At 35.1% G+C, this 20,944-nt stretch overlaps 1 long non-coding RNA gene across 1 annotated transcript in view; it reads left to right on the forward strand.

Moving 5' to 3' along the window:
* LOC145526205 (uncharacterized) overlaps window positions 1–18,279 on the forward strand; it is a 39,999-nt gene extending 21,720 nt beyond the window's left edge. Inside the window, exon 3 of the long non-coding RNA XR_014068738.1 lies at window positions 18,045–18,279. This is a non-coding gene — a long non-coding RNA (uncharacterized LOC145526205). The remainder of the gene's footprint in view (window positions 1–18,044) is intronic.
* Window positions 18,280–20,944: the final 2,665 nt, after the last annotated feature.

The following is a 20,944-nucleotide window of genomic DNA, read 5'->3' on the forward strand; positions in this document are numbered from 1 at the left end:
TTTTATTTTTGATAGTATTTGAGTGAAAGTGTCAGTCATTCAGTAGTGTCCAACTCTTTGTGATACCATGAGGCTCCTCTGTTCATGGAATTCTCCAGGCAAGAATCCTGGAGTTGCCATTTCCTTCTCCAAGGGATATTCCTGACCAAGGGATAGAACTTGGCTCTCCTGCATTGCAGGCAGATTCTCTACCATCTCAGCAAGCAGGGAAACCGTTGGTAGCATTTATCACCTATCATACTATATCATTTTCTAATTTTTATGATTACTGACTATTGTCCTTTAACCATTCTAGAATGATCAGTTCAGTTCAGGTGCTCAGCTGTGTCTGACTCTGCAACCCCATGGACAGCAGCATGCCAGGCTCCCCTGTCCATCACCAACTCCCAGAGCTTACTCAAGCTCATGTCCATCGAGTCATTGATGCCATCCAAACAACTCATCCTCTATCGTCCCTTCTTCTCCTGCCTTCAGTCTTTCCCAGCATCAGGGTCTTTTCAAATGAGTCAGTTCTTTGCATTAATTTGCCAAATTATTGGAATTTCAGCTTCAGCATCAGCCCTTCCAGTGCACACTCAGGACTGATCTCCTTTAGGATTAACTGGTTGGATCTCCATGCAGTTCCAAGGGACTCTCAAGAGTCTTCTCCAACACCACAGTTCAAAAGCATCAATTCTTTGGCGCTCAGCTTTCTTTATAGTCCAACTCTCACATCCATACATGACCACTGGAAAAACCATAACTTTGACTAGATGGACCTTTGTTGGCAATGTCTCTTCTTTTTAATATGCTGTCTAGGTTGGTCATAGCTTTTCTTCCAAGGAACAAGCATCTTTTAATTTCATGGCTGCAGTCACCATCTGTAGTGACTTTGGAGCCCCAAGAAATAAAGTCTGTCACTGTTTCCATTGTTTCCCCATTTATTTGCCAAGAAGTGATGGGACCAGTTGCCATGATATTAGTTTTTTGAATGTTGAGTTTTAAGCCAGCTTTTTCACTCTCCTCTTTCACTTTCATCAAGAGGATATTTAGTTCTTCACTTTCTGCCATAAGGATGGTGTCATCTGCATATCTGAGGTTACTGATACTTCTCCCGGCAATCTTGATTCCAGCTTGTGTTTCATTGATGCCAGCATTTTGCATATTGTACTCTACATAGATATTAAATAAGCATAGTGACAGTATACAGCCTTGAAGTATTCCTTTCCCATTTTGGAACCAGTACATGGTTCCATGTCAGGTTGTAACTGTTGCTTCTTGACCTGCATACGGATATCTCAGGAGACAGTTCAGGTGGTCTAGTATTCCCATCTCTTTAAGAATTTTCCAGTTTGTTATGATCTACACAGTCAATGTGGAATTCTAGAATGTAAGAACTTTATTTACTGAGTTATCTCACGTATCTAGGAAAGTGATTGGAAATTTTTATACAATTATCAGGCTTCAATACAAAGTTTTTGACAAATGAAATTTTTTAAAATTGGGAAACCATCTATAAAAAATAATAAAACATTACTAATACTAAATGAGGTAGAAACATATGAACCTAATTGTGGGACTTTATTTAGAGCATTGGAAGAGGTCCTTACCAGTGAACAATCATGAGTTCATCGTCTTCATTAACTTTCCAATCAACCCACCTTCGATAGGCACTCAAATATCGTCTGAATATTTCAATTCAAATTAGCTGAACCTTGATTTCTTCAATATAATCACAATATATTGACTTATCATATAAAAATGCCCAGAAAAAATGTGAATAAATACATGTTCATTTTTTTAAAAAGGGCCTGGAATAACGTTAGTCCTCAATAAATAGCAGTCATTGATAGCTTTGGAGGTTAGGCAACCACCAAAAGCTGAGATTATATTTTTTTTCTCCAGTGAAAATAATATAGTTTCTAAAATCCGGAAATAAGGTATATAATAAAGGAATAATATTCAAGCCATATTTCTGTCAAAGATCCCATATTAGGATGCATTCATTTATCCTGTTTGTGGATTTGTCAAAAGATTGAACACAATCTCACACTAATAAAAGCTTCTTAGTGTGATATAGATCCACTTATCCTGTGTGTTTCCCAAGTGCCCTGCAAGCTCCTTTTATACAGAAATCATTTCACCACTGAAATGAGGCTATTTCCAAGGCTGATAGCAGTAGCCAAACAGACAATCTGCACAGAACATATGGCACAACAGTGGGGAGAAATAATTTTGGCTAAGATGAACAGAAAAATTCTTACTCTTGTGAAACATATCTTGTACTTCTTTAAAGCTCATTTATAGTCAAAATAACATGAAATATCAAGGTCATGCCTAGCCAGACGTATTAACAACATAGCTGGGAAGACATGGCTTTCAGGAAAATCAGAGTCTTGTATTGATATAATTGTCCTCTGGACGTTTTATCATTTCAAGATAGATTTATTCTAACAGGAGTCACTTATGACTCCTTTAAATGTTCAGATTGATTCCAAGGCAAAGTGAACTCCTCTGTATATATCTAGATGAAAAAAATATTTTCCTTGGCCCAAAGACGGTAGATCAAGAAACTCCTTGTCAGTATATGCATCTCTTTGGTGCAAAATGATAAAGGATAGAATATAATTTTCAAGTTATGTCAAGACATCAGTGTGGTAATGGTAAAACTTGAAGGTGATCTCATTCAACTTGAAGGATATCGTGCAGAATACTATAGTACAGCCCATCCTAATAGGAGAATTCATTTACTTTGAAGTAAATAGAGGCTTCTTTTTTTCTTCCCATAAATTTTTGTTTGAATGTGAATCAGTAATCTTGCTGGCAGCCTCACTATACATTTGTTATGGGAATTTTCAATGTCATGCGTTATATGATCTGTATCCTCAAATAGTTTCAAATAAAAGTTGTCTGCTGTTTTCTGGTGGAGTGCCAGGTGAATGAATACTTGTTTTATTTGTTATCTGTACATATAGTTTTACATATTCTATAATTAACCTGTCAATCCAGTGTCTCCTAGAAGCTGCTGCCAGGTATTATAGAGTATATTAAAAGCCAAGAATCCTGGCAGGAGTACTGGCATATTTTTTCATACCTGTACCTGAGTTTTCCTTAATAGACTAAGACCAATTTAATTTTTAGTATTATGTGTCTTGTTTTATTTTATATCTGGGCTATCATTTCATATCATAGAAAAATAAAACAGGTTTCACTGTAACATTCAGGAAAATAAGCAATCAGACTTTAGTAGAGGGGAATATATTGAAAACAAAATGAGTTCCAGATTCTGCCAGCTCAGGTAAAACCCAAGATCCATAAATGAAACTAATACAATAAAAGGAACTTTAAATTATCAAATATGATGTTTGGCATGAAGTTATTGTCTTTAGTTAATTAAGCTTAATTTTGTAGCTAATTTAAGCTATAATTTCAAGTTATAAATTGTGGTATTCATCAAATGCAAATAAGTCATTGTTTGAGTTTTTAATGTGAATAGCTGTTTAATATAATACTAAAATCACTGAAACTTTTATTACAAACTGCTATTAGAGAATATCTATTGCACAAGTTGCATATGGAAGATCTCAGTTTGGGAAACCGCTTTGAAAATTTTAGGAAATTCACCCAAATTCCATTCTGCAGAAAATTGGAAATTTCCCTACTTTTCAAGTTGCTATAATTCAGCATCACAGAGGGCTTAGATTGCATTTTTTTTTCTCAGACTCTATTTGTATATTTTGACTTGTTAGGAAATTGATGAAAATGAGAAGAGACCTAACCTTCTTCACTTAACAGATAGCAAGGAAAAAATTGGCGTCAATTCTCACAGAGCTTTTTGATGGTAAAACATGACTTACTATAAGTGTAAAACGTTTTGCACATGTGGCCTGGTATTATTATGATTTTTCTAAATCTGAGATAGTTGAATGAATAGATGAATTTATGAATTAAACTGCAGGATAAAATTTGCTAAACAGTAATAGACATAGATATATGTATATTTTGGTTATGTGAAAGATTTACCTTAACCAATTATTAATGCAACTGTTGCACGGATAACTGAAAGGACTCACAGGATTCCACAGATAATAAACATTCCCAATAAAAGTAAAGGATAAAGTACAGTCAGAGAAATAAAATGCAGGGAAGTACTTTGGTCTCAAGAAACCTCTAAATGCAGCTGCCAGGTCCTTTCTAAGTTTCACTGGATATGCTTTACCTCTGGATTATGATCTATCAAGACATGCAGGTAGATCTTCATTTTAAGAGAGCTCCAGTAGAAATATTTAGGGTTTTTTGTTTGTTTGTTTCAATAAGCCACAGATTTAATAGGGAAACGAGGCTGCCATATGTCAGTCATTCATCTACACAGTGCTAGACAGTGGTCCTGGGTTCTTCCAGAGGAGTTTCAACTTTAATACACACATTAAAAATTGCTGCCAGAGGGGGATGGGGAGGGAGGTGGAAGGAGGGTTCTGGAAGGGGAAAACATGTACACGCATGGTGGATTCATGTCATTGTATGGCAAAACAAATACAATGTTATAAAGTTGAAAAATAGAAAATAAACTAATTAAAAAAAGAAAAAATTGCTATCTACCTCCTCTCATCTTTACCACAGACAAGTCTTTAGGTGACTTCCAGGTAACCCCAGAGACAATCATAAGGATGTTCTGGTCTGGTTGTAAAGTAACTATCTTGCACAGTTCATGAGCCAGGTTTTCATTCTGGTTGTGTAGACTTGGCCAAACACTTTATCTATACAATCATGACTTGGACTAGATGAAAAATAACCCTGAATCAGAAAGCTCTCTTGGAGAAAGAAATGGCAATCCATTCCAGTATTCTTGCCTGGGAAATCTCATGGACAGAGGAGCCTGGTATGCAGCGGTCCATAGGGTCAAAAGACTTTGACACAATTTAGCAACTCGACAACAACAATAACCAATTTAGTTATAATTACACTAGGTAAAAAATTATTAGCATTTTGATCATTGTTGCCTTTATGACAATGTTGGTGTTTTGAAACCCAAATCAAGAAGTTTTGCACATATGATAAAGTTTAGGAAATCATACATGAGTAAACACTTCATCTAAAATTCCAGCTGATTCAGCTAACATCAAATTTCTGTCCCAGAGCAGGTTAGCCTCTAGAAATGTGTCAGTAGAGGAAAATATTCATGTTTCCACCTTAGCCAGTCATCAAGGAATGGCTTAGTAGCATTTGAGCTATTCATAGAGTATGGAAAACTGAGCAGCCAGGTGGTTTTCACCAACTACACTTCATGACCTCTAGCATTTCCAGAATCCTCCTGAGTAAAGACTTCCTAGAAGTCTCTAAAGTCAGCTGCTGATTATCCACAGAATTGTTTCAGTGTCTTCTGAGACTAGAAAACTCCTACATTTGTTGATCTACTGGGTACTAAAAGGTCATATTTTACTGACTTCGAGTCTTCATTTTTTACATAGGTGACTTCTGGTTTTATATCATAGTTAGAAAGCTCCCATCTTTACCCTTGCTGGTATAAATACTAGGAAAGTCTCTGGCCAGGAGTATTTGACAATGGATATTAAAGGAAAGAGCTTCCCTGGTAGCTCAGCTGATATAAAATCCACCTCCATTGCAGGAGATCCCAGTTCAAATCCTGGGTCAGGAAGATTCCCTGGAGAAGGGATAGGCTACCCACTCCAGTATATTCTTGGGCTTCTTTGGTGGCTCAGAAGGTAAACAATCTGCCTGCAATGAGGGAGACCTGGATTCGATCCCTCGGTTGGGAGGATCCCCTGGAGGAGAGAATGGCAACCCACTCCAGTATTCTTGCCTAGAGACTCCCCATAGACTGAGAAGCCTGGCAGGCTACAGTCCATGAGGTCCAAAAGAGTTGGACATGACTGAGTAACTAAACACAGCACTAAAGGAAATAATCACATTATAGGAAAACAGAAAATACTGAGTGTCCTTTGAGAATTGATTGACTTTCCAAGATTTTTAAATGAAAAATCTGTGTCAACTGATGTTATATGGAGTTTTTTTTAATATAACATTTTACACTATTATTTTCCAAAACACTTTTTTTAAAAATAAGAGTTTTTTAAAATTCACAAGCTGGCATCATTAGAGTTGTCAAGGGGCTTGTTAGGAATATTTTAACATAATTTCTTTCAGTGTCTCCAAAGTTACTCTTGAGAAAAGGCAGTATATAAAAAGAGGCAGCTTTAAAACAAATCTTCTTTTAAACTAGAATGTTAACTTCAGAAAACTCCAAATAGAAATTCTGAAGTGTCCACTGATAGCTTGTTTTTCTGATTTTTTTCTTATCAAAGCAGTATGCAGAGTCAATGCAATCTCAAACAAAATCCCAATGGTATTTTCACAGAAATAAAACAAATGAATCTAAAATTTGTATGGAATCACAAAACATCCCAATAGTTAAAGTATTCTTGAACCTGAAGGCATCATACTCCCTGACATCAAACTATATTACAAAGTTATTGTAATTTTAAAAGAATGGCATTGGCGTAAAAGCAGACACATAGATCAATGGGTCAAAATAAACAGCCTAGAAATAAAGCCACCATATATGAAAAATTAATTGATGACAAAAGAGCCAAGAATATAAAATGGAGAAAGGATAATCTCTTGAATAAATTGTATTGGATATGTTGGATAACTACAGGCAAAACAATGAATCTGAACCACTATCTTATGCCATACACAAAAATTAATTCAAAATGGATTAAAGACTTATAAATATAATACCTGAAACTATAAAACTCTTAGAAGAAAACCTAGGTGGGAAATTGATTAACATGAGTCTTGGCAATGGCTTTCTCTTTAATATGACACAAGAAAAAAAAGTAAAAAAAAAAAACAAAAATAAACGTGTGGGCTTATATCAAGCTGAGAAGTTTCTGCAAAACACAGGAACAAATGGGAAGGCAATCTCCTGAATGGGAGAAAATATTTTCGAATTGTATATCTGATAAGGGGTTAATATTCAAAATATATACAGAACTCATACAACTCAAAAGAAAAAACAAAAAGCTAAACAAAACTAAAAAACTACCAAAAAACCAAAACCAAAAATCAATACAATTTAATCATGAGCAGAGGATATAAATAGACATTTTCCCAAAATGTACAGACCAACAGTTATATGGAAAAATGTTGTGTCATTAATCATCAGGTAAGTGCAAAACATAACCACAATAAAATACTACTTCATACTTGTTAGAAGAGCTGTCATCAAAAATACAGAAATAGCATGTGTGAGGGAGAAACTGCAAGTTTTGAGGAGAATGGAGAGGGGAATCTTGTGCGCTGTTGGCAGTAATACAAATGAGTGCAGGCTTTATGAAAAACAGCATGAAAGTTCTTAAGAAATTTCAAAGTAGACCTATCATAATGTCTAGCTATTCCACGTCTGGGTATTTATCTGCAAAAAAAAAAAAAAAGGAAAAACTTAACTTAAAAAGGCATATGCTTTCTCATGTTTATTACAGAATTATTTACAATAACCAAGATATGGAAGCAATCTAAGTGTCCAAGATGAATGAATGAATAAAGAAATCTTCATGTATACATATACCATCACAATAGGTATTTAAAGCATAAAAAGACAAATATAAATATGACTACAATAATACACTCTATATTGTAAATTTTTATTGAGTCCATTTAGTCACCAGTATTATTGCTGTTTTATGCTTTTCAATAATAAAATTCTTAGCAATTCTTTAACATTTCTTCTTATAGTTTTCTGAAATTTATATATATATATATATATATACACACACACACACACACACATACATACATATATATCGGAGAAGGCAATGGCACCCCACTCCAGTACTCTTGCCTGGAAAATCCCATGGACGGAAGATTTTCCATCCATGGGGTCGCTAAGAGTTGGACACGAATGAACTACTTCACTTTCCCTTTTCACTTTCATGCATTGGAGAAGGAAATGGCAACCCACTCCAGTGTGCTTGCCTGGAGAATCCCAGGGACAGGACAGCCTGATGGGCTTCCGTCTATGGGGTCGCACAGAGTCGGACACAATTGAAGTAACTTAGCAGCAGCAGCAGCAGCAGCAGCAGCATGTATAAAATAAAACTGGGGCTTCCCTGGAGGCTCAGTGTTAAATGATCTGCCTGCCAAAGCAGGAAATGCGGATTTGATCCCTGAGTCAGGAAGATCCCCTGGAGAAAGAAATGGCAACCCATTCCAGTATTCTTGCCTGGGAAATTGCATGGACAGAGGAGCCAGGCTACAGTATACAGGGCTGCAAAAGTGTTGGACATGACTTAGTGACTAAACAATAAAATATAACTATACTAAGTATAAATGCTATATAAATACTCAAACGACTAAATTTATTATTTGGTATGAAATGTATACCTTTATTAAATAACTTATTGTATAAAACCCATATCTATTAATTGAATTTTGTATTTTATAGCACATTTTTAATGGGGAATTCACCTTTGTATTTCAAAATGCTATTTTGAAGCTGAAGGAAATATGTTTTTGTTTAGTTAGAAGACAGAAAGTTACAGATGATAGCTAGATATCAATAGATGATAGATAGAGTTTAAATAACTATTATCCTGGATTGTAAAAAATAATAATAATAACTTAAAAAATGCACATGACACAATCTAATACATAAAATGGGAATCTTTGACTAAGAGTTACACATAAAATACATTAAAAGTTTAAAGTACTCCCTACTAAAAAGTTAATAAAAGACTACACTGCTTCAGACTAAGATTAGACTCTAAAATAAAATATTATATCTACCACACTCTTTCCTCTTTTATTGTTTTGTGACCCTGGACAGGGAAGTTTTGAAAGTTATTACTGACTCACACTCCTGGGAGCCTTCCACCCCCACCTACTGAACCACTTCATCAGCTTTCACGGCAAGAAGAAGGTAAAAAAGATGTTTGAACAAAAGCAAAGTTATTGGTATATGACTGGAAAGAATTTTAATCAGTCTGAAAAAAAAGTAGTAGAAGTAGTCTCTTCCATCATATGTCTAATTTCAACAAATGTGAGAACAAAAATGGCCAAGTATTAATCATTAGTTGGTTGTAGTCTTATCATCATTGACAGGTAAAACCTAGAGACTGTGTTCCAAATGACAAATTAATTGCTTAATTTTTTATTTCAGTAAAATCAATCAATCAATCAATCAATATTGAATGTTTACTTTTTAGCAACGTCTAAGTAAATGAAATATTTAGACATGAGTAAGAAACTACAGGTTTTTCCTCTTTCCACTCCCTCTTATCCTAGCTAACATATAATTGCTTTTATGATTCTAAAGAAATGCAACGTCTTCAGTGAAACATTATTACTCTTAAATCTCAGTATTAATGCCCTCCTACTGTTTCCTCTTTATTTTGTATTTTCCACAATTAAAAATGTACAATTATTTAGAAATTTGATGTTATTTTCCTCATCAAATGATAAATTAAATGAGAAAAGAGGACAGTTTTTAACTCCCTCAGTTCAGTTCAGTTCAGTTCAGTCGCTCAGTCGTGTCCGACTCTTTGCGACCCCATGAATTGCAGCACGCCAGGCCTCTCCGTCCATCACCAATTCCCGGAGTCTACCCAAACCCATGTCCATCGAGTTGGTGATGCCATCCAACCATCTCATCTCATCCTCTGTCGTCCCCTTCTCCTTCCGCCCCCAATCCTACCCAGCATTAGGGTCTTTTCCAATGAGTCAACCCTTTGCATGAGGTGGCCAAAGTATTGGAGTTTCAGCTTCAACATCAGACCTTCCAATGAACACCAAGGATTGATCTCTTTTAGGATGGATTGATTGGATCTCCTTGCAGTCCAAGGGACTCTCAAGAGTCTTCTCCAACACCACAGTTCAAAAGCATCAATTCTTCAGCGCTAAGCTTTCTTCACCGTCCAACTCTCACATCCATACATGACCACTGGAAAAACCATAGCCTTGACTAGATGGACTTTTGTTGGCAAAGTAATGTCTCTGCTTTTAAATATGCTATCTAGGTTGGCCATAACCTTCCTTCCAAGGAGCAAGCGTCTTTCAATTTCATGGCTGCAATCACCATCAGCAGCGATTTTGGAGCCCCAAAAAGTAAAGTCTGACACTGTTTCCACTGTTTCCCCATTTATTTCCCATGAAGTGATGGGACCAGATGCCATGATCTTAGTTTTCTGAACGTTGAGCTTTAAGCCAACTTTTTCACTCTCCTCTTTCACCTTCATCAAGAGGCTCTTTAGCTCGTCTTCACTTTCTGCCATAAGGGTGGTGTCATCCGCATATCTGAGGTTATTGATATTTCTCCTGGCAATCTTGATTCCAGCTTGTGTTTCTTCCAGCCCAGCGTTTCTCATGATGTACCCAGCATATAAGTTAAATAAGCAGGGTGACAATATACAGCCTTGACATACTCCTTTTCCTATTTGGAACCAGTCTGTTGTTCCATGTCCAGTTCTAAGCGTGGCTTCCTGACCTGCATACAGGTTTCTCAAGAGACAGGTCAGATGGTCTGGTATTCCCATCTCTTTCAGAATTTTCCACAGTTTATTGTGATCCACACAGTCAAAGACTTAGGCATAGTCATTAAAGCAGAAATAGATGTTTTTCTGGAACTCTCTTGCTTTGTCGATGATCCATCAAATGTTTGTATTTGATCTCTGGTTCCTCTGCCTTTCCTAAAACCAGCTTGAACATCTGAAAGTTCACGGTTCACGTATTGCTAAAGCCTGGCTTGAAGAATTTTGAGCATTACTTTACTAGCGTGTGAGATGAGTGCAATTGTGTGGTACTTTGAGCATCCTTTGGCATTGCCTTTCTTTGGGACTGGAATGAAAACTGACCTTTCCGGTCCTGTGGCCACTGCTGAGTTTTCCAGATTTGGTGGCATATTGAGTGCAGCTCTTTCATAACATCATCTTTGAGGATTTGAAATAGCTCAACTGGAATTCCATCACTTCCACTAGCTTTGTTCGTAGTGATGCTTTCTAAAGCCCACTTGACTTCACATTCCAGGATGTCTGGCTCTAGGTGTGTGATCACACCATCATGATTAACTGGGTCATGAAGATCTTTTTTGTACAGTTATTCTGTGTATTCTTACCACCTCTTCTTAATATCTTATGCTTCTGTTAGGTCCCTACAATTTCTGTCCTTTATCAAGCCCACCTTTGCATGAAATGTTCCCTTGGTATCTCTAATTTTCTTGAAGAGATCTCTAGTCTTTCTCATTCTGTTGTTTTCCTCTATTTCTTTGCATTGATTGCTGAGGAAGCCTTTCTTATCTCTCCTTGCTATTCTTTGGAACTCTGCATTCAGATGGGAATATCTTTTCTTTTATCCTTTGCTTTTCACTTCTCTTCTTTTCCCAGCTATTTGTAAGGCCTCCTCAGACAACCATTTTGCTTTTTTGCATTTCTTTTCCATGGGGATAGTCTTAATCCCTGTCTCCTGTACAATGTCATGTCCCTCCGTCCATAGTTCATCAGGCACTCTGTCTATCAGATCTAGTCCCTTAAATCTATTTGCCACTTCCACTGTATAATCATAAGGGATTTGGTTTAGGTCATACCTGAATGATCTAATGGTTTTTCCTACTTTCTTCAATTTAAGTCTGAATTTGGCAATAAGGAGTACATGATCAGAGCCACAGTCCGCTCCCAGTCTTGTTTTTGCTGACTGTATAGAGGTTCTCCATCTTTGGCTGCAAAGAATATAATCAATCTGATTTCAGTGTTGACCATCTGGTGATATCCATGTGTAGAGTCTTCTCATGTTTTTGGAAGAGGGTGTTTGCTATGACCAGTGGTTTCTCTTGGCAAAACTCTATTATCCTTTGACCTACTGCATTCTGTACTCCAAGGCCAAATTTGCCTGTTATTCCAGGTGTTTCCTGACTTCCTACTTTTGCATTCCAGTCCCCTATAATGAAAAGGACATCTTTTGGGAGTGTTAGTTCTAAAAGGTGTTGCAGGTCTTCATAGAACCATTCAACTTCATCAACGTTATTGGTAGGGGCATAGACTTGGATTACCGTGATATTGAATGGTTTGCCTTGGAAACGAACAGAGATCATTCTGTCGCTTTTGAGACTGCATCCAAATACTGCATTTCAGACTCTTGTTGACCATGATAGCTACTCCATTTCTTCTAAGGGATTCCTGCCCACATTAGTAGATATAATGGTCATCTGAGTTAAATTCACCCATTCCAGTCCTTCTTAGTTCGCTGATCCTAGAATGTCGACGTTCACTCTTGTCGTCTCCTCTTTGACCACTTCCAATTTGCCTTGATTCATGTCTGTTAGCAAGTTATTAATTAGATAAGAGAGACACCTCAAGGGTGGGTGAGTTTCACCAGGCCCCTCTCCCACAATATGCATTTTTGAGATAGAATGACCTGAGGTGTGTCATCTCCGGCCATAGAACAGTTGACATGAATACTGGTTTGTTGAGCCATTATCAGCCCAAGATTTGAGAAAATTAAAAAAAAGTTATTCTTAGATGGAACCTTTTTGAAGAAAGGCAAATTCCAAAGCAAATACATAGTTTAATTAACATAGCTTAAGAAAAACATTTCCATAAAAAAAACGCATTGATTAGCTCACGGTAGAACCAGGTGTTGTCAAGAAGCCTCCTTTAATTTTGTGTAGAGAAGGAAAAACAAAAACAAAAAGGCCTGTCACTTGCAGCTTATTTCCTCCTGCCTCTTGGGGACCTCTTGCCTTCCTATCTGTTACCCTCTCACATGTGTCCTGAAACAGTCCTTGGCAAATTCCTGAAAGATTTTTTTCAAACTGATGCTCATGTAAAATACCAAGTCAGTTAAGATGAATATTTACAAAAATGAAATAGCTCATGATCTAAACAACTAAGCTACATGAATAAAAGAGGAAACAAAATTGATTATTCAGCATTAGATTTGATCTGTAGTGACAAAAATCTGAATAATATTTAAAATAATAGTGAGTTTCTATAATATGAACAAGTGAGTGCTAAGTTGCTTTGGTCATGTCTAACTCTGTGCGACCCTATTGACTGTAGCCCACCAACCTCCTCTGTCCATCAGAGTCTCTAGGCAAGAATACTGGAGTGGGTTGCCATGGGCTTCTCCACGGGACATTCCCAACCCAGGGATCGAATTCGTGTCTCTTATGTCTCCTGTATCAGGAGATGGGTTCTTTACTGATAGTGCCACTAATATGCATGCTCACAGGATATTTTCAGGATTATCAGAGACTCCAGTAGTCTACCTTTGTATAATTGGAGTACCTAGAGAAAATTTATATTGAAAGAAAGAAGCATAGCAAGAAAATGGAGATAAATTAAAACAAACAAATAAAAACTAGAAAGACTTTCTCATAATAAAGAAGACTGAATGTATGAGGATCCTTAAGAATCAATCCCATACAGGACAATAGGAGATATTTTATTACTGTTTGATAAATAGTACAAGCATGTAAGAGGAAATAATTGAATGTAGCTGTGGTGTTGAATTGGCATTGGAGGTATCAGAATGATATTTACCTTAATATATAGAGATATGTATGCATAGGAGGAAAGACCTATATCATCTATCTATTTATGTATTTATCTATCTATCTATCATCAGCAAATTTTCTAGCTCTGTGTTGAGAGAACTGAGAAGCAATGACTCGGCCACAGTGAACTGCACATCCATCATCCAGATCTTGTTTTTTGAAAATGTTATCAATTTATTAGAATAACTAAGATTCCTTAGAAAGAAAGCTCATTTCAGGGATAGGAAGAGAAATATAAGTCCAGAACATCATGTGGTGCCAGAAAGTAAGGAAGTGCTCAAAAAATTATGGGAATATCAAAAATACTGGCCAAATCTGCGGCAATTTTACTACCAAAATAAACAGAGAAGTTAATTACTTTAGTGTATTGAAAAAGCATATTGTTTAAATTGATTTTCAATTTTTAAGAAATTTGTTATTCTTTTTATACATTCTGCATTATTAAAACTTAAAATTCAATTAAATAGGGTTCTCTGTATATACAGTATGTTCTTATTAGTTATTTATTTTATACATATGTCAGCTTAATGCACTGTGGTGACCTGAATGGGAAGGAAGTAGAAAAGGGAGGGGAAATATATATATATATCTGATTCATTTTGCTATACACTAGAAACTAAGAAAACATTATAAAGCAACTATCATCCAATAAAAATTAATTAAAAAAGAAAAAACAGAACAAAAATTTAAAATTCCAAAGAAAGAAAATAATCGAGTTTCTTTTTTCTTTGTGTATTGAAAAGCAGTCATGCATATAGAAATAGGAAATAGTGCAATCAAATTGAACAAAAATAGAAAAACATTTAGGAACAGATCTTTTTTTTAAAAAAAAGATAATGAATATATCTGAAAAATATCTTGTTCAGGACACAGAACACCATCTCCATAAATGATAAATCAGGACCTGATAATAAGGAGAATGCTGGACATTGTAAAATATCAGTATTTTCTCACAACATTTTATGCAATTATAATGAGAAATAAAGATAGCATACAATGCATTTTATTTGTTAGATAAGCAAAGAGAATGCACTTCAAATTTATAAGAAATACAGTCAACACTTGGGAATAACCAAAAGTTGTGGAAATAGTAATAAAATACAGGCTTGGTTAAAAGGTAAAAAATATAATAAATTTCTATTATAATCAAAATAGAGTGAGTTTAAAAATTAACTGAACAAATGTGTGAGTGTGTGCTTAGTTGCTCAGTCGTGTCCAACTCAGTGTGATCCCATGGACTGGAATTTTCCAGTCTCCTCTGTCCTTGGAATTTTCCAGGCAAGAATACTGAAGTTGGTAACCATTTCTTCCTCCAGGGGATCTTCCTGACCTAGGGATCAAACCCCTGCCTCCTGCTTCTCCTGCATTGGCGGGAAGATTCTTTACCACTGAACAAGCATAAAAGAATATACGAGAGTAAATACAAGTTAACAACATCTGTGCTATTCCCCATCCCCAACCTCTTGTAATTACCATTTTACTCTCTGTTTTTAGGAGTTTGACTTTTTAATTTTTTGGCCACATTTCTTGGTTTGCAGAATCTTAGATCCCTAACCAAGATCGAACCAGACCCTCAGCAGTGAAAATGCAGAGTCCTAATCACTGAGCCACCAGGGAATTACTGAATTTTACTTTTTCAGATTCCAAATATAAGAAATATCATACAGTATTTGCCTTTCTCTGTCTGATTTATCTCCCTTAACATAATATCCTCAAATGTTCTATATCAATACCTTAAATATACACAATGTTATAAGTAAAAATATATCAACAAAAAGCTATGCATTATCAAAGGTAATAAAAGTCTCAAAGCCAGTATTCATTTGAATTTAATATGCAAATATTGCAATTTATTGAAAGGTTATGTATTTTTCATAAATAATGAAAACAAGATTGGTCTCTGCTCTCACAATATGTACAAAAGTCTTTTCCATATAGATTACATTTCAACCAACATTTATAAGAATGTAATATTTAGAAAAATAAGGAAATTTTAGTCTCAGAAAATCTTTCAAAACAATATAAGCACTCAGACACTATAAAGTAAATAATATATTTCTTTGCAATTTGTCAAAATGATGACAAAACTTTCTCAGCTTAAGCAAAAAAGGATTAGCAGATTACAGAAATACAAAAGCAAGGTATACCTTTGTTCCCTAACTTTTGAACAGCTAAGGATTACAAACAAAAAACCATAAACATCCACAAAAGAATGGGCAATAATACAAAGATCATTTTATAAATTAAAGGCTATAAATGATCAATAAGGATATAATCATTCATTCCAAGTAAAAAGAGTGGTAAACCACTCACAATCTATGAAAAGGAAAACAGATACAGATGCATCACAAAATTCAAGTAGTGATATTTTAAGGACGTGTGTGTGTGTCTGTGTCTGCATATGGAAAGTGAAATCAAGGAAGATAGTTGACAACTGGTAAATGGTTAATTGATGTATGATTGGATTTTAGGACATTTGTATTTTATTCTTTTTACCTTTTCCCAAAAAATGATTAAATAAAAGAACACATATTTAAGATATTTGCAATATTACATATACTATAATTAAATGATCTAAAAAATCATTTCCAGAAAACATTTTTTGCTGATTTTACCTAAGCTTCACAGTGTAATAACAGCGGTATTTATGTAATTATGCACAAATCATGATGTTTTATTACTGAAATATATATACATTCATTCATTTATTCAAGCATTGAATTTTAAAAACATTAAAAAAAATTTAGAGCTATTTTAATGTGTCTAATAATAAGAAATATCAAAATACAAATGGAAAACTGTGACTAATCAAAGGAAATGAAGTAGTCTTATTGCCCATTGGTCTAAACTCACTTTTCACTTAATGACTTATATTTTTGTTCATGACCTATGTCATTTTTTCCCTCTATCATAAATATGATCTATAGCAATACTTGCATGTAATCAGTAATCTCCTCTCGAAGATTAAGTAAAATTTTAGTAACATTTATGTAGGCATTTGTTATGCTTAACTATTATTCCCTCTCTCATACACTGAAGCTCTAACTTTGTAAAGTTCATTTCCTATGCTATGTTTTTCATGATGCCCAGAACTTGTTAGTCAGTTAGTACTGGTACTGGCATTTCTATTTGTCACTCCTAAGGTTTTTCTCTTTTTTTTTTCTTAACATCTCTCCGTTCTTCTACATGGTTCCAGCTCTTTTCAAGTTCATCAGACTTTTAAATCTTGATTAATTAAGTAACCCTACATTTTAAACACTCAGAAATACATGTATTTAAGAAATATAGTTAGTGTATTAATATAAATTTATGAAATATAATTAACAATATCTGTTGTTTACAATAATAAACTTTTTCTTAAAATAATATATCCAGAAATACAAACAACTTTACCTGTAATAAATAATATTATGTTACTGTATTATTGCATAAATATCAGATACAGCTTTCATTTGATTGCTGAATGCATGGGCATTACCTGCTTACAATGATTACTTGAAAAGCACACATGGCTTGAACCCTGAGAGAACACATGTGACATTTCATAAAGTGATGTGTTTTAAGAATTCCCATTCATATTTTACTTAAATTTATAAATAAAATATTGTTATTGTTATTACAGATTTTGAAGCTAGAACTTATATTCCTTTTTTGTGTCAGTTCAGTTCAGTCGCTCAGTCCTGCCCGACTCTTTGTGACCCCATGAATCGCAGCACGGTCAGCATCATCAACTCCCGGAGTTTATCCAAACTCATGTCCATTGAATCAGTGATGCCATCCAGCCATCTCATCCTCTGTCGTCCTCTTCTCCTCCTGCCCCCAATCCTTCCCAGCATCAGGGTCATTTCCAACGGGTCAACTCTTCGCGTCAGGTGGCCAAAGTATTGGAGTTTCAGCTTCAATATCAGTCCCTCCAATGAACACCCAGGACTGATCTCCTTTAGGATGGACTGGCTGGATCTCTTTGCAGTCCAAGGGACTCTCAAGAGTCTTCTCCAACACTACAGTTCAAAAGCATCAATTCTTCGGTGCTCAGCTTTCTTCACTGTCCAACTCTCACATCCATACATGACCACTGGAAAAACCATAGCCTTGACTAGATGGACATTTGTTGGCAAAGTAATGTCTCTAAAATTGGGATTTTAGGGTTCCTTTTATCACAAGATTTCTATGAGATCAAATAAGATAATATGTGTCAAAAGCTTTAGAAAATACTGTGCCGATATTAATAGCTACTACTGTATCAGAAAAGAACAAACCTGACTTCATGTTGAATCTACTCTTTTAACTCTTAACTTTCTGTCTGTTTCCTGTATTTTAGACATGCTGGCTCTTCACCTTTGTCTTGTCAATCAGTAAAACAATATTGCTTTTAGGCTGAAATACACATAATAATCCTTTCTTAAGGCTCTGCCTCCCATGAATAACCTTTAAAGTCATAACACTGGATTCATATAGAGATAAAAATTTGCAAAACACTTGTTTTGTTGAATATTTTCAGGAACATCTTGACCAGACATAACTGGAATTGGACAGCTGCAAGAACAGAAGATTATCACAACCCTCAGGGTCTATCCAGCATCAAGAAATTTTCAGCAACAAGCCATATTCTCTCCCCTTTTAGTATAAAAGAAACCTAAATTCTAGCATGGGTAAGATGGCTCTTTGGGACACTAGTCTTCTATTTTCTCAATCTGCTGGATTTCTAAATAAAGTTGCTATTCCTTGCCCCAACACCAAATCTCTCCCTTGATTGCCTGTCATGGGAAGAGCAGCAGGAGCTTGGTCTTGGTAACAATTTTACTGGTGATAATCTGTTCTTAGATATTAATAATCAATTAATTATATTTTACTATAAAGAAATTATGCAAATATTTCAATCAAGCTTCAGTAAGTATTTGATAAGGAAACAGAATTGTGTTAATCTTTAGCAATAATATTTTATAGAAAAGTGTGGAGAGAGAGAGTGTGGGCAGGAGGGTGGAAGGGGGGTTCTGGAAGGGGAAAACATGTACACCCATGGTGGATTCATGTCAATATACGGCAAAACAAATACAATATTGTAAAGTTAAAAAATAGAAAATAAACTAATTAAAAAAATTTTAAAAATAAAAAAAAGTGTGGAGAGAAACTCGGAGTTTTTAAAAACAAAATATAAGCTAGATATCTGAAAACTTTTATTACAATTAGTTGCGTGACATTTTCAATCAGTCAGTATTAAAAAAGCAAAAAACAACAAACACAACTTTCTACATTTCACAAAGCTAGTGTTGGAGATTCTTATTTAGTTTTGTAGAACACAAAAAGATTAACACAGTGGTGTTTCTCAGCAAACATTAAAATTTAACACCAACATATTTTCAATGAAATTTTCAGTTCATACAAATAAATATATTTAGAGTAGATGTTATTCTGCGGTATTGAAACTGTTGAAGTTTTCTAAAGCCTAAGAAGAGACAAGAACTATATTCACACAACTGAAATTTTTCAAGAGACCCTGTTTTAGTAGCAAACTTCACACCTGCAAAGCTCAAGTAGGGTTAAAATTAATTCAGAATCTCTTTTGCCTTCTGACTTGATCACATATTCTTTAAAGCAATTTATATGCAAATGTTTATTGGAAAAGTACAAGATTATTGGGATAAACACCCAACTCTACCGCATGTCAGTATCATTTTTAAAACTAAAGTAAGACTCATTCAGTCTGCCTTTAATATGCCTTGTTTTATATTTGACGGTTGTTTATTTGGGTATATAAGATGGTGCCAACCAGATTTCTGAATTCTACTTAGAGTTGACTTATTCAGAACAACTCAGGTTTCATTGCTTCATTATATTAAAGATACCTAACGTGTTGCCTCTCTGGAAGTTAAGTGGTGGTGGTGGTTTAGTTGCTAAGTCATGTGCCAGCCAGGCTCCTCTGTCCATGGGATTCTCCAGGCAAGAATAGTGGAGTGGGTTGCCATTTCCTTCTCCAGGGGATCTTCCCGATCCAGGAATCAAAGCCGGGTCTTCTGCATTGCAGCCAGATGATTTACCAACTGAGCTATGAGGGAAGCCCAGAAGTTAAGTAGAGGGAAATAATAATATCTAAAGCTCTGAACAATGATCAATAAATGTTTGTTAAATCAAATTGATTAAAAGATCCTGACAAAGTGATTGCAACATGTAGTGGCTAGTATCTTGCTACCTTCAGTCTCTATAACTAAGGAAAGGCATCAACTCTAAAGATTGATTATATTCCTCTCAATTCATTATCTAATCCAAGAAAAGGAATTGACTGGCAAAGCATAATCTAGACTGTCTTATATTTGTTAACTATATCCTTCCTGATTTTCTTCAAGTGTTCCTGTTTCATTTGTTGCTTAATCTTGGTGATAGTCTCCAAATACAAAAACTGAAGAGAGTCTATTTCTTCCTTTTCTTATCTTGCTTGAATTGAGAAATAAGCCCATGATATAACGCTGATCAGTTGGAAACACCAAATACAAAAGGGATATTTGAGATTAGTAATCCAAGACGACATTATTTTTAAATTCCCTAAACTCTACCCCATCCTTCTGTTTCCCTATAAGCCTTCTTTACTCTCTGTCTCATGAATGAGAACAGTCTCATGTTGTGATATATTATATACTTATTTATTTAAGTCCCTCTAACTAACATAAAAATTCCATGACTACAGGGCAGTGCATTCTTCATTTTTATATCCCCAGGACCTAGAATAGTCTTTTATGCATAACATTCCCTGAAAATACATTTTCTAGATAAATAAATAAATCATAAGTAGTGTCATTGATAAATGTAATAGCATCCTGGTTAGTCCTAATAGTCCTGGTTAGTTCTGAGGCTATATTTGGGGCTCTTGCATTGGTTTCCACTGGTTAATTAAGTTCACCAGTTTCCTTTTTTTCTTATATTTACTTATTTATAAGTTAATTTATTTTGATATTTTTGTTAAAGTACAGATGACATATAGCATTATATTAGCTTTAGGTACACAACATAAAGATTCAATATTGTATATATATTATATATATTACATATATGACATTTTAATTCTTTTATCTATTAATAGACACTTAGATTGTCTCCACATCTTGACTATTGATAATAATTCAATGAACATAAGGATGCATGTATCTTTTCAAATTGATGTTGCATTATCTTTGGATAAACAGCCAGCAGTGCAATGTGTTTGTGAGTCCATGTGTATGCTCAGTTGTGTCTGACTCTTTGTGACTCCATGGACTGTAGCCTGCCCATAGAAAGGATCTCTGTCTATGGGATTATACTGGCAAGAATACTGGAGTAGGTTGCCACTTCCTACTTCAGGGGATCTTTCCAACTCAGGGATCGAACCCATGTCTCTTGCATTGGCAGGTGGATTTTTTACCACTCTAC

Source organism: Giraffa tippelskirchi, chromosome 11 (assembly GCF_054371585.1).
Source record: "Giraffa tippelskirchi isolate mGirTip1 chromosome 11, T2T-mGirTip1v1.2.pri, whole genome shotgun sequence".
In the NCBI taxonomy this organism is placed as follows: Eukaryota; Metazoa; Chordata; class Mammalia; order Artiodactyla; family Giraffidae; genus Giraffa; species Giraffa tippelskirchi.